The sequence below is a fragment of the Rhea pennata genome, chromosome 4 (assembly GCF_028389875.1).
Source record: "Rhea pennata isolate bPtePen1 chromosome 4, bPtePen1.pri, whole genome shotgun sequence".
Taxonomy (NCBI): Eukaryota; Metazoa; Chordata; class Aves; order Rheiformes; family Rheidae; genus Rhea; species Rhea pennata.
The window spans coordinates 74,478,089-74,493,556 of record NC_084666.1 but is presented as its reverse complement, the minus strand read 5'-3'; positions in this window follow the sequence as shown (position 1 = coordinate 74,493,556).

Sequence of the window (15,468 nt, the reverse complement as noted above, 5' to 3'; positions counted from 1 at the left end):
AGACAGTTAAATAGGCAAACCTGAAACTTGCTGTTTCCAAAGCAAGCAAATCATTATAGTATAGTCATGTCTAAAATGTTTGCTACCATGAACAGAAAATGAAATCTAAATGTTTATTTCCTCTGTGTGTGCATTTTGCACACAATTTTGGATGCTACATCTGTAATCTCCATTTTAAACTGACTTTCCAAAACCACTTCACACTCCAATGTTAAAACACAATATTCACCTCCTACATGCTCTCATAGATATTTTCAAAGTTTTGAGAATCCCTCAAATCTTTCCAGGAGTCCAAATCATCTTTCAATTATTTTCATGATAATTGTATAAAATACCATGCAACAAAAGGGTTAGAGGTAACTTAAAATATAGATGGCTTACCAGTAATCACTGGAATTACTGCTATTCACTAGATTGACAGCTTCTTTCATAACCCCCAATACATAGGCTGAGGCACAACCTCCATATCAAAACCAAACCAAAACAAAACAACTTACAATTTAAGAGACTGAGTTCTGTAAAAGCTTATAAGCTTAGGAACTGGTCCTGTAAATACTCCTGCTGTTTTCAGGGAGATCTCTTAGAGCAAGAGACACAACAAACTAATGAATGTTTGCAGAAATTGGCTTTGATGTATAGCAGCAACAAAACACGCTTAGTAATTGTCTGTGTGGAGCAGCGAGGCAGTGGGAGCAGGCATGTGACAAGGGCTTACACGGACAGGTCTTTCAAAGGATTAGCCTCTACCTAGGCAGCATCTGTCAGCGTCTGTGCCGAGCTTTCAGCATTCGAACGAGGGAGCTGAACGGTAGCTGGCTGAGGACCTGATAGAAGCAGACAGCCCCAGGGAATCTTTTTGAGAAACACACCAAGTACAGAGCCTGCAGTGCCTCAGTGGCCACCACTCTAGTGCTCCTAAACAAGTGATTGATAAATGCAGGTAAGAACCAGAGAGCTCCAAGACATCCATGCGTTATATTAACACAGCATGAACATTTGGGCATGAGGTGTTATTAATCTAACATGTTTCAACAATTTACAAATGCTCTTGTTTTCATTTTCTACTACCAACCTTTCCTCGTCAGTGTCTACTAACCTAACTAGGTAATTTTGCTAGAAAGCCTTTCCTCATTCTAAAAGCAAGTATGATGTTCTATGCAATGCTTTTTGCTCAAAGTCTTAAAACAGTTTCTTCCTTCACTGATCTTCAGTGATATCTGCCCACCTGCAGGTGAATGTTTTAGAAATTCGAGGATGCCAAGGGTTTCCTTCAGAGTCACAGTCAAGAAGCCGTCTACCTATCAAAAGGCTAGCAAAAATCACTTAGAGATTTAGTGATGACAAATGCTAATCATATTTTTAAAGCCTGTTTCTGTATTTCTCTTTTTCTTTGTTTCATTTTTCAAGAATTAAGGCTATATAAAACAGACTGAAAATGTAAATAAAATACCAGTATGCATTTATACAACCTGCTAACTTGTCCTTCAAAAACACTGCCATTAGCAGTCAGATAAAAATTAGCCAGTGCCTCTGAAGACTGAGACTTAGTTTGCTATACACAAAAAGATCGCATTTTTTACCATTTGCTTTACTGAAGTCTTACAAATAAATTTCTAATACTATTTAGAATACATTCCAAATCTTAGGAGAAAAAGGTTAGTACTATACATCTGAGCATATGTTAAAATACTACAAATAAGCCCTGGCTGCTGACTTCTTGGGAAGAAAGTTAAGTCACTGATACTGATATATAGCCCAAGACTGCTCAACCGTGATCCCAAGGCTCCTGAAGACGGTACCACAGTAGGTCCAATAATTAAGGATGATAGGAAATCATAATGCAACCTGGAGAGTCTGAACAGCTTCACTGGAGAGCAGATGCACAGGATGGGCTGGTGGGAATGAAAAAAATCACTCCACCTCTGCAGTAACACTGTGCAAGGAGGCAGTGCACAGGCTGCTCCAACCATGAGATACAGCTCCAAATTCCATATGGCATTGCACTATACCCTGGGGAGCCAGCTCTACTTTAAGCATTGGGTATAGATTAATCAGGATAAGATTATTTAAAGGTGAGGAAATAGAAAGCTGCTTGGGGGGAAGAAACTGTCTACACCTGCTCCCAACCTCAGGTGAGCCAACAATACCTCCTAATCCATGGGATCAGGCAGCTGGGGGGACTAATCAATTCAAACATCATCACCTGCACTGCATACCTTGGCAAAACATCTCTTAGGAACTCAAGGCCAAGCAGTTTCTGCTCCAAAGTCAAGCCTGCACCCAAATCAGTTAAAAATAACATATTCAAAAGTCTATAAATGTTAGAATTGTTGTCTCATCACATCTCAAACAAGATGTGAAACTAGTTAGTGACTGACTAGATTATGAGCATTAAATACCACCTACCACACTAAGAGAGAGAGAGAAGCCTGCCTAAGCTAAAGATACAGCCCAACAGGGGCAAAGATCAAGTCTTCCCTGTAAGCCTTAATCAAGTGGGAAGGACATGTATGTGTTCAAGGAATTAGTTCAAAGAAGGTAATTCTCTGTACTAAGATTACAGAAATCCAACCGACTGTAGGAGCTCAGACTTTCATGAAAGCAGAGCAAAGTAGTTGTGCAAGCTGCTAAAGATGTGAAAGCACAGCAAGTCAGCAAGTGTGGGCATGCAGGTGGATACTGGGTTATCCTTAGCCAGACACGGGGCCAAGTTCACTAGCAATAGGTCTTTTTCTGCCAATCACCTATTATCAGAAAATGTACATACTTTTAATGCTCTTTTGTATTTCAACTCAAGCTGGCTGGAACCAATTAAAACACAGAATGCCACTGTTTAAATCTTATTGTTATTAATATAAAGCCAGGAAAGATGCATATGTACCTACCTTATCACCTAAAATACATTTGAACATCACAAGTAGTATTTAGGAACAGAAAAACTTTTACAGCTGAGACTGGTAAACTCTGGCTGTGTACCTAGAAACTGTAAAAAGTATTATCAGGAGTTATACAAGCTGTGAAGGTCTGCGAGTAACCGGCATGGCTCAAGTTCTTCTCCAAGGTATGGAGGTTAATTGTTTCACTGGCTTTACACATTGGATGGGTATTGCCAGTGGTCAGCTTCCTATATATTCACTTTTGCTTCACATTTATCCCCAAAGGAAGCGCAGGGCTACTGGCTGACAAAGAAGCTAAACTCTCACAGTCGTTGTTCCTGATTTTTAAAAAGTTACCGTCATAGACAGTCACAGCATACAATGGCAGCAAAAACAGGCACTTAAACAGTGCTGATTTTAATTCTTACAGGTTTCTTACAAGGCTGTATTTGGCAAAACTAACTTCTGCTTCTCTTAGTTGGACATATTTCTATCACTCTTCTCTCTGCCTTGCTCCAGCAGGTTACAGGCAAACAGCTGCTCTGGCCGCACACAGACCCATCTGGAAGGTTAAAGCTGATGCATCGCTATCTGGAGCTTCCCTTTCCTTCCACACTATAAATACAGTATTTTTATGGGCCAGGCTTGACATATTTGCATATAAAAAATTATTTGAAGGAATACCTCAATGTACAGTCACATCAGACTTCAGACTGCCACAACAACAACAACCGAAGCGTACAGTTCTGCCTTCATCTCTCCAGCCTGAGGCTTTCCTGCAAGCTTTACCTTCTTCCCCCAAGCCACGTAAGGCTATTGCCTACAACCCAGACCGGTAACTTGCCTCAGATGAGATCAGTGGTGTTACTCACCTGATTAAAACTACCCAGATAAGCTACTTGCAGAAGTAGCTCCCAAGTTAATCAGTTCCAATTTACACATTGGGCCAAGAAGCAAATTGGGGAGGGAGGAAGGGAGAGAACACAAAAATGTCTGTGCAGTCAAGGGAAACCTTCAGGGAACCGGAATGACAGCCGGCCTTCCGAAAGCACAGAACACCTTCGTATAAGCAAGCTGGTTTCGGTTAACGTGAACCAGCAGCAGTTCTACACCTGCTCTCACTTCCCTGCAGCACTAGAGCAATCCTCAACAGCTCCGCCAGCGCGCCGCACCGCGGGCCGGGCACCAGCCTGCTCCCCGCACCGCCCGGGCGAGCCCCCGCCTGGGGGCGGCCGCGGGCCGGGCGGACGGAGCGCCCCCCTCCGCGGGGCAGCCCCAGCCCCAGCCCCAGCCGCGCCTCACCTCTGCCGAGCCGCCGCCGCAAGGTGAGCCGAGCGGAGCGGGGCCGCCCGCGCCGCGCCCGAAGGCTTCCGGAAACGCCCGAAGGCGCCTCGGGCCCCGCCCCGCGCTGCGCCACCCGCCGCGGCGCCGGCGCCGGCGCGTCCCCGCGCTTCGCCGTGCGAGCGGCGCGGAGTCGGGCGCAGGGATGGCAAACGGGTTTTAAGACAGGCAGAACTGGGAAGGGAACAAGCGAGGCAACATCCAAGCAACGCCCCGCGGCGGGTAACCTGCGCACAGACCGACACCGAGGCACCGCTCCAGGCACCGACCGCTGCCCCCGGCCGCAGCTGCGCAAAGGCAAAGGCCGGCGTATTTGCAAGCCCTGGTCCAGCCTTTCTGCCCCCGACGGCTCCGCACAGCACAAAGCAGCAAGGCAAAACGTCGCCTTTTCACGTTTCCTTTCCAACCCCAAATCCCAAGGCCAAGAACTGCCGCTCTTGCTAGGGTAGACTTTCCCAGGATGCGGTGCAGCGGGCTCCTCGCTTCCCCCGCCCGCCGTTTCGCCTTCCTTCACCTTCGGCCCTGGCAGCAGGAGAGCGGCTGCGCCTCTGCTTCGTCCGCAGCAGTTCAAACCTGCCAAGGCGGCGAGGGAGACGCGCACCTGCGTTGCTGCTCCCTCTCTCTTCTCCGAGACACAACTCTGTGCAACAGGAAGCACGAGTTCCTCCCCGCAGCCCTCGGGGAAGCGTGCGAGAGCCCCCGCGGGGCAGCCGGCCGCCCCGTCCCTGGGACGGCCGCGCACGGTGCGGGGGACGGAGGCTGGCTGGGCCCCCCTCAGGCTCTGCAGCCCTCCCGGAGGTCATCATGACACGGGAGAGAACGACCGCAACCACCCTTTTAGCGCTGCCGCTGCCTCCAGCCTCCCTTAAAGCCAGCTTGTACGCCACAGAGGCACGTGCTGAGCAGGCAGGAGGTGTTAAATCATGAATTCTGACAGAGACACTTCAAGAAACGGCCCAGAAATGCAGAGGAAAACGAATTCCCAGGAAATGAAGGCTAGAAAAACATGCGACTAAATATCTAATGAAAATTAATACAGTAGATTAGTAGGAAACTCTGTCTCCATCATAACTAATGATCTTTTTTTCCCCCTTCAAATTACAAGTAAATAACTTTTCCTGATTTGACATTGTGGTTTTCCCCCAAATATGTGTATTTTTGAAAGGGGATGGACACAGATTGATAATCCTATAGCAATGCAACCTATATAATATGTCACATAATGGCTTTTTGAACCAATAAGAACTTAACCACTATCTTTGCAGAAGTGCAGGAACAGCTTTACCGTAAAAAAATATAATAATATTTTCCTACACTAATTGTACGGTATAGTATGTATAGTGCTAGTACAGTAAAGGAAAAGGTTAACTGGAAACCAGTCAAGTCAGCTGAAGCAGCATTTTTTTTCAAGTATTCCAGTCAAAGAAATGTGAGTGAATAAAATATTTGCTGACTTGTGAGAAGAGGCCACCTGCACTCAGGGATATCCTCCCATAACCTTATCACAAGCTCACAGTAAACAAACCTCGTTGGAAAAAAATGCATCTTGTGCCTCAAAGAATATTGTGAGGGTGTGTCGGCAGAAGTTTGCTATGTGCTTCTGATATACAGAAAGAGCACTCCAGGCCCATACATGTGTAGCAGCAGCACTGAGGCATGCTGCAAGTGCAAGAGCAAAGCAGACATGCAGGAAGATAAAAGTGCAAACTGGTCACAGCCCAGAGCCTGTCTTATAGCTGTAACAAAACTCCAAGCTATTCCCAAAGATTTCTTTAAAGCACGCTCTAAGAGGCAAAGAGGATACAAATAGCCTGGGCACTGCCTGGGAATGCCTAGCTGCATACTAAGCCTCTTCACATATGTTCTTGCAGTACAAAGCTCCCAGAGATGCTGGCGCACAGAATATCCTACTTGCTATAGATCACACGAGCATGGATCGTTCGGGTTCGAAGGGCCTCGGGAGGTCTCTAGTCCAGCCTCCGGCTCCCAGCAGGGCCAGCTGTGAGATCAGACCAGTTTGCTCAGCGTTTCCTCCAGGCAGCTCCAGCTCGTAAATGAAACGATAAACGGGACAAGTCCAGGATAGACTCCCGGGGCATTCCACTTGATACGGGTCTCCAGGTACAGTATGACTGGTTAACCACTAATATATGAGTCCAACCAATTTACTTTTCTTTTTTTTTAAACATCTAGTTATCCACCCATCCACACCATAACGTCCTAACTTCTATACAGTTAGATGGTAGCCTCTGGCTCTGCTCAGGTCCACACTTTCTAGATGAATGTCACATCTCATTCTGATACATCTTTACTGACCCTCCCTTAAGTATCATATTGCCAGAGTGCATCCACTGGGACTGTACATACAGAAATGTATATATTCCAATTTAATAGAAAAAGCTACTTTGATCCCAGGAAATATAAGGCAAATAGCTACAAGACATTAATGTGTGTGTATTCAAGCACCCTGATGAACTGTGTGACTACTCATTAAGAAATAAAATAACTTTATACCTGCAGGACTGCCTGTGATAACAAGAGACCATATTTTACCTTATCTGCCAATGGCAAACTTCATTTTCTGATGTCTCCAACTTACGGTGCATGGCTGCATCATAAAAAAAGCAAAGCTGACATTTGTTAATTGTTTTATAGCTGTAAAATCAGCTTTGCAACAGCATTTGTAGTGACTGTTTAGTTCTGAATTCCCATTGACTAAGGACCAGCTAGTTTCACCAGACTCATAGGGAGGTCTGCAGTTTACTAGGACTCTTAATGAAGTGCAAACCTACTGAAGTTGATTGGACATGCTTAAGGGCATTGAGTAAAACCACAGATAAGCTGCTGTAGCTCTTATCACAGAAGACAGTGCAAAAGGAGTTGCTCTTCCTACAGATTTGATTGTCTTCTCTTAACAATCTCTTTTTCAGTAATGAACTCTTTTGGCAACACAAAGAACAGACAAGCATGCTTTTCACTGCCAGTATCATCCCCCTTTACTACACTCTTAAACAGGCTATAGAAAGAAAGCTACAGCTCACAAAGGTATTACCTAGTTCAGGAACAAAGAGGGGAAGGGAAAGCATGCTGTCATTCCTGGGGAAGCGTACTCCCATGATCAGCAACACTGGACTCCCGTGGGAAGTACAAGGGCTGCTGGTTGCCTTAATCCTTCTCTGCCTTAAAGACTACCTAAGAACTACATTAAAGATTTAAGCATACCAAGTTTATCTAAAAGCTGGTTCAAATTACCTACAGAATTTTCATATACACAAGCAAGATGCAATAAAGTTACTTAATCAAAGTAAAAGATATGTTTGCCTACATTACACAAGTACATGTGCAAGACTTGTAAATTTTTGTCAAGCATTTCTGCTCAAGCTCTGGAAGCAAATGAAAGGAATTTTATCTTCAAATATATTGTGCTTTCCTATGGAGCTCATTAGTATGGAAACAAAACAGTAACAACAGAAATAAACTGACTCTGAGAAGCCTGATTGCCATAAATATTCTTTTGCTAGCTTCTTTTCTTTTCTTCATATGCAAAGAAGTATTTTCAACATGACTCACATCGGACCATGAGAGAATTCCCCAGTATTCACATATGCACACATGAGTATGCATGCTGAGAGATTTTCTTAAAAGTTGTGCCAGATCCTGCAGACAGATCTTTTGACATACAAAATTTCTGCACACAGTAGAGAAACTGCATGCAGAGAAGCAATTTCCACAATATTCTCTGCTTCACACAGCTTCTTGTACATCCTCTAGGTTTACTTAACAGGACCAGGCCAATAAACTAAACAATATATGGAATGCATCTCATCAGAGAGCCTGCAGTAAACCCAGCTTAAATGTACATTTAAGATTCTGTGATAGACTCTTGGAAAAGGAGTCTCATTCTTTCGGTATGTCTTTTAAGAAAGGCCTGAAAGGTTTTCATTTTGGAAAAAACATAGTAAGATTTGTTTACTCACTTTAATCTGAAAAAGTCATATGCTGTCTATTTCAGAAACAGACAGAAATTCACAGGTGATTTTTCATCCTTTTAAAAATTGTGGATCCCTAGAAATTTTAGCAAGCGAGTAGACTCCTGAATTTTCACATACATGGAGTGTCATGGAGCAAATATTTACTTCCCTTCCTTATTCCCCTTTGCAGACGCCGTTGCATAGTTGAGGGAATTGCAAAGGCCCCTCTATCTAGAAAAACATTAGATTAACACACTGACCAGGGCCTAGGCTCGTGGCTCCTACTGTCAAGTGATATGTGCAGATAGCAACACTCAGGAGATAACAAAAGCAAATCACCACCATGAGATCTTACAGCTAGGAAGACAAACTTTAAAACCTCCATGAAGTGTTTCGTTCTGTAGACAGCCTAGACCAGTAACTCTTAAGCTTACGGCTGACTGTTTTGGGGGACCTTCGGACTCTGCCTTGGCAGAGGATACTGTACCTAGCAGGCACCTCATGCCGAAGGTCTGCCTCCCCCTTTTAATGGGTAACCCTGACTGCCGAGAGGAGTTACTTTCCTATCACCTCAGTTTCTACAGGGACCCCAGGCTGGCACTACGAATGCTGCTGTGCTGAGCAGTGCTCCCACGGCAGCTCTCCTGGTGGTGGGTTGCAGCAGCTACTTCCTCACTGGGCAGGAAAGCAGGTCGACTCCTGGCTCTGCCCCCAGCTGAGGCGGCAACCACACAACTGTCCTGAGTTCCCCTCCAGTTGATGTGCTGTAATCCAAACGTGAGAAGCATGGTTTCACCAGCTCTGTCAGTTTTTGCCAAAAGCATTGCACTGCTTGGTGCCGTGGTTGATTTTTCTGCATACAACCAAGGGCTGTCTGCCCGCAGACCTGAGTAAGGGCCAGGTGCATTGCAAATACACCCAAGCACTTTCCATTCCTTATTGGCTCTTCACTTCACTAATGATGGACAACAGCTCTCTTTAGGCACTGAACAAGAAGCTAATACCTAAAAGAGGGCTCTGGATACCAGGGCAGGAGAGGGAAGGAAGGGGAGACCCTTAGGCCTCAAACTCAGATACTGGAGCTCCTAAATCCCTTAGCATATTTAATGCCTAAGCCTTACCTTAGGTAATAAGGACCTGTGTTTTGAAATCAGGTGGTCGTAGAATGATAATCACATACACCAACTTTGAAGTTTAAGGAAAGGGCTTAAAGCAGTTGCTCTGCCTGCTGTAAACAACTGGGCTCAAAAAAGGATCAGCACAGTTATAAACATTCACCCACGGTCCCTTTTACATGACCTTCATTTCTCCCCTCCTGTATGCAACCATTAACAAAACAATATCAGTTTTGGCTCAGCTTTATCTGGTCACCATTCCAATTAACTTATTTAAATATTGCTTTTTTTTTGTTTCTGGGAAAAGGCAAGACACTAGAGTTGCCTGCAGTAAACAGTAAGCCTCATTTGAGAAAGGAACTACACAGAGGTTAAAGAGCTAAAGCTGGGTACAGTGCAGGTCTTCTCTTTACTGCAGAAAGCAGCAAACAGTAGCTAAGAGCCTGCTAAGATTCAGAAGAGAATCAGACAGTTACGTGGATGATAACAGCTATCATTAAATAATAGATGTGAAGTAGCTGCAGTTACAAAGCATGCCGGTGCTAATAGGGAAAGAAACTGGGTCTGGAAGAAATTGCCTCTGTCAGCCACCTGTTCCATGCACGCCCCCACACCTTGCAAAGCTTCTGACTGTGGCCATTGTACAAGGGACTCAGTAAAACAGGGCAAAGAAGGGAAGATTCAAAGAAATCAAGTCGAAGAAAACAAATCATGGTCAAATTTTATTGCTCTGTTCACTCAGTTTCTGTCTATCTAGTATTATTTGTCTATTCAGCAAACAGATCCAAAAATAACTGAAGTCAAAAGAATGATGCCTAATGACTTCATCAGCTGACAAACATTTGGTTTTCTAAAGTTAACAAATTATCTTTTGCTCATGTTTGTTTGTACCACTGCTAGAGGGCAGGCCTTGGTTCTTAAAGCAGAGCAGGTCAGCTTTCTAAGGGCAAGCATGAGTTCAGTGCTGGGTTCAATTTCCATCATTGCAAAAACCACTGGCCCTTCTGAACAGGCTAATTTCTCAAACTAACAGGAGTCATAAGGTCAGCATTAGTACAAGCTGAGAAAAATGGACAAGGAATGTACAAAACCTCCTGCCTGTTGCTGTTCTTTGAAGGACTTTGGAGGACCAATGCCAGGAATAAGAATGAAGGAAAGTAAGAATGAAAGAAAAAACTCCCTCATGTCCATTCTACCCAAGAAAGAATGGAGTTTGGTACACTAGAAGGAACAGCAAAACCAAGATAAGGCCCCAGAAAGGTTAGATCTTAGAGTATATTTTTCATTTGGACATTTCTAACTACAGAAATTTGTTTGGAATAGAGAAAATCACCCACTCAACTTGTGAGAAGACTGCAGTACCAGCAAAGCAGCAGAGCCCTGGTCACAATGTGAGCAAGAGATCAAATCATTATATCTAGACACTGAGTGTATTGAAAATGAGTTCCTAGCATGCCACATCTTGGATCACCTTTTCATACCCAACCAATACATACATACACACACACACACATATATATATATATATATATATATGTATATGTATGTATATATTTATAAACTAACCAACATGAACAGAACTAGCTCAAATGAAATGTCACGTCTTAATGAACGCAAGTGGAGTCTTTGGCTGTTGTATGTTACATGTATTGGAAACAAATATAGGTTATTTGCTCACTTTGCTTTTTCCTAGATTAAGTGTGAAATGCAAGCTAGAAGAGATGCTGATGCTGGCAGTGATAGGCATTCTGCTTTTGCTACTTGTATGCATAAATGGAAAAGGTGTGCATGCTGATTTGCGAAAACTACTCAAGTATCTTTTCCCTAAGAATTCTGTCCTCCTTTTCAGTTAAGGAGATGCACTGCTTCTGAAACAGTGCTTCCCTTTCTGGGAAAAAACAAGAAATTAATCACCTGTCTGACTTCTGACTTGGCTGGCAGCACTGGAATAACCCTTTGGTTACCACTCCATGCATGCAGGTCACTTCCTGGGCCGTAGTTCTCAAGTCCCTAGTTGTCAGTTCTACCCTTTTCTCTCCCTCCCTTTGCCTGTTTATTTAGCGAGTAAGGACTTCACTTCACGAATGATCCATCACTAAGGGCAGCTTTCTGAACAATGGGCTCCTGATGCTGCCAGTGTAATACAAATTAAGGTAATTCATCAAATCAGTTCACTCCTCAGACTTTTGCCATGACAGATGCAGTCCCCACCGACAGATGCCATGACATCTCTTAAAGCTCTGTAAAGGACAGAAGTATTCCTTCTTTAGCAGGATTTAGTTCCTAGCAACAGTAAACCCACCTTATTGGCAACTGTTAAATAGGTAAGAGCTGAAAAATACAGAATTTAGTATTATCTGTGTATCCTAGGAACTTTCATGTCTAAATTCAGACTCAGTGGAGTTACAATGTGAAGTTAGTGCTAGCTGGTGTCTCAAAGCTGCTTTTGTCAGCGTTACCTAAATGCTGGTTGCGTAAGACTCCCTCTTCTTCCTTTTAAGTTAGTTTGAAGTGTTAGCAGGTTGTCTAACAGGGGTGTTAGACAGAAGTATAATTTTGGCAACAACATTTTAATTGTCCTAACTCAAAGTAAAATCCCAACTGTCAAGTCTCTCATGCTTGGAGAAAGGGTGGAAGAAGGGAAGAAGGAAGAAGGGTGCCCTCCAAATCAAGATGTTCTGAAATGTCTTTTATTCCTAGCAGTGTCACTGAAATGCTGTGTGCAATGTCTGCATGCTGGTTTGCTGTGCCTGACACGTTGGACTCGCTGCATCAGCTCATGTCAATCCTCTGTTTGATCTTGATTCAATTAGTTGCCAGTGGCAGCTGATTCAGAGGAAACTTCAAGAAACCCTCAAAGAGCTATTTTTAGAATCAATAACTGTCCTGGCAGTAAACACTGCTTCCTGACTACACATTAGCCCTTGGTTTGTGCTCTGATACACTGTCACTCCATCAAGTATTTAACTTGGCCGACCTTGCTTCTCCAAGCCAGACAACTCTCTGTACTGTCAGCCCCAGGGAAAGACGATTCCACGTTGGCAGCCCAAGTTTAAAGGGGCAGTTTTACAGTGGAGACATGCTGCTCTTGCTGCCAAAAGTCTCATCCCTGAAAACATCTCCTCTGTCAAGCCTTCCTACAACAGTGAAATATCATGCACGCGACAGTGAATTCATACCTGGACAGGCTGCTCACTACATGTCAGAGATCTAGAATTACAGTTCAAAACCAATCAATCACTACGAAGCACTTATAAACAAGAGGAATTATAAGGCTATCCTTGAAGAGACTCATTTTTAAAGCTGAATCAGCAGTGATTCCTCCTGGAACCCTACCCTCTTTACCTGAGATGAATTTTGACACACAGCAGGCTGTTAAAAAAAAAAAATCCATTAAAATGGTCTTACCCGCAATTTGCACGGTGTGGTGACTTCCTGCAGAGAAACGATTCATGGCATCCAACTTATAGAGAACAGAAGTAACAATATGAAGTTAAAGCTGCAGTAGTGTTTTTCTTTCCTAACAAGAAATAAGAGAAACTCAGAACTCCTAAAACAACAGCAAAGTCACCAGGTTCAATGCTGCTTATCTTCAACATATTCATAAAGATCTAGGTCAAAAATGCTACATATACTTTCACTAAATGGAAACTAGGGGACAGCACAGCAAAGGTAAGCTTATGACCAATTCCCAAGCTGCCTGTAAAACTAGCATTCAAGAGGACAGATACAAATGAGCAGCCATATGTTAAATTTATTACTTCTGAAATCTTCCAGAAATTAAAGCTGAAGTATTCTGGGGACAGGTCATAGTTTTACTACATTTGGAAGAAACACAAAACAAAATTTGAGAAGGTAACACAGAATCCAGCATTTATGATTTTTAAGAAGTCTTATCTTGAATGTGAGCCTCATGATTTTGAGGACAGGTGGATGACATCATTTTTAAGAGGGATACTGGCAAAACAGTACTTCACACGGTGTCACAGGCACAACAAGGTGGCTAAACCTTTTCAAACCCTTGTCCTCTCCAGATCTCCTGATTTTTCCCACTTCCTCTCATGACACCAAATTTCTTCCCTTTCCTTCTTTCATACAAGAACAGAAAGCCAAGAAACCCAAGTTCCTTCATCCTGCCAATTTGGATCGCACAGGCAGCAGCAGCTGCTTACCTATGCTCTGGTATCATACCCACTATGCTGCCCCTAGCAATTGGTCCTCTGGTAAAGCAAGCCAAGGTAATAGATGGCTGTGGCTGGTCTTTCCTGAAGGTTCATACTGAATGATCTGGATACAAATATGGGCCCCGACTTCATATCTGCAAACGCTGCCTCAGCTGCACTGCTGTCTTTGGGAATACTGTGGATTTGCGTTGGTGTAAGGCAGAGGCAAGCACATGCCATTTTATTCCTTTCAGAGAAGTGGGCGATTCCTTTGGATCCATTTTTCTCTGATGCATAACTAGACTTCCCAAGGAAGGAACGCTTCGAGAGGTTAGGGCAAACACCTAACGAGAGACAGGCCGCCAACCATACCTCCGAGCTCCGGCGGAGCGAGAGAAGCGGCGCGGCGTGTCCGAGCGGAAGCGGCGGCGCCCGCCAGGAGCCCGAGGTCACAAAGGCGCTGCGAGGGCGGCGTGGAGCCCCGTCTCCGGCAGGCAGCAGCCGAGCGGCCAGCGCCCCGAGACGCGGCTGCGAGGCCGGCCCGGAGCCCCGTCTCCGGCCGAAGCGCTGGGAGCTGCGCCGTGCCCAACCCCAGGCCGAGGCACGCGGTGAAGGGTGCTGCGAAGAGGCGGTCCGTGAGGCACTTATCTCCAGGGAAGCACCTCCCAACCCTTGCCCGGAAGCTGATAAAAAGCCACTTAAGAAACCCTTCACAATCAGGACCAGAAATGCAGCTTATTTTTCCAAAGGCAGCAGTACCAGAGTAATTAATAGAGAGGGGGAAAAAAAGAAAAGGAAAACAGAGCAAGAGAATTAAACGAAATAACGGGACTTGCATATTTTATAGGGCACAGTGCATTGATGGAAGGGCAAGGAGGCTGGGTTTCCTCATCTAGAAGGGTGGCACACAGGCCAACTTCCAGACTGGTTCCTCAACAACTAGAATTTCGTGCATAAACCATTTTTAATGGAATAAGAAAAAAAAAGAACACCAAATTTCTGTAGCCAGCCAACGAATATCACAGCAGCTCAACTTTTTTAAAGTGTAGACCAGCAGGCCTGTATAATTCACAGATGCCCTTTAACTCTCCCTAAAATACAGCATCTTCTAGAAAGACTTACTATCAGAAAAGGCTCCTGCAAACCTGCCTGCTGATGACACTAGCTTGATCACAGAACAGAGAGAACGCCTCTTCACAAAACACAGCGAAGTGACCCCATCAGGTGATGAATAGAGTATTAAATGGTCTTGGTGAAATAGATACAGTTAATCTAAGAAACCCCAAACTAACACAACATTGATAAGGCAGAAATCATCACTTCAGAGAATTCATAACTTGCTGAACAAATCAAGATTATTTCTCAGCTCTATAGGGACAAATATTTATCAGGCATTTTTGTGTAAGTTGACTTGTGCAGTTCAGCTGCTCAAATTACCTGCAAGCTACACAATCTTTTTTACATCCAAGGTTTGTACTGCAACTTTATCTTCGGAAAGTTTATATGGCAGAAGGGAATCTTGTATCAAATTCCTCTTCAGAGTGGCTTTCAATTACATGAGAGTAACAGTGCTTAAATTTTGATCTCATATAATGCAGCTTTGCTGGAAGAATTCTTGATGTGTTATATGGTGAACTGGTCTCCAGAGGAACACTGGCTTAATACTCTGGAATTCAACAAAAGTGGAACACTTGGATATAATAAAAATGATCTATTTTAAATAAATTAATAGAATATTCTATGTCTTTCTTTTCATGAACTGTATACATAATAAAATGAACAGCCTGGCTTCCAGCCTTTTTCACTGGGGATTAGTATAAGATGTCTGGCTTCTGCAATGCGCTCAAACTCCTGCTGCACAGAACTTAACATTCCCAAGTATTTTCTGAATAAGCAACAAGCATTAGACACTTTAGCCAAAATACACACCCTAGATAGTTTCCTTTCTGTGTGCACTTTAACATGTAGGTGCTCATGGAGCAGTTAATCTTCAGTATTGCTG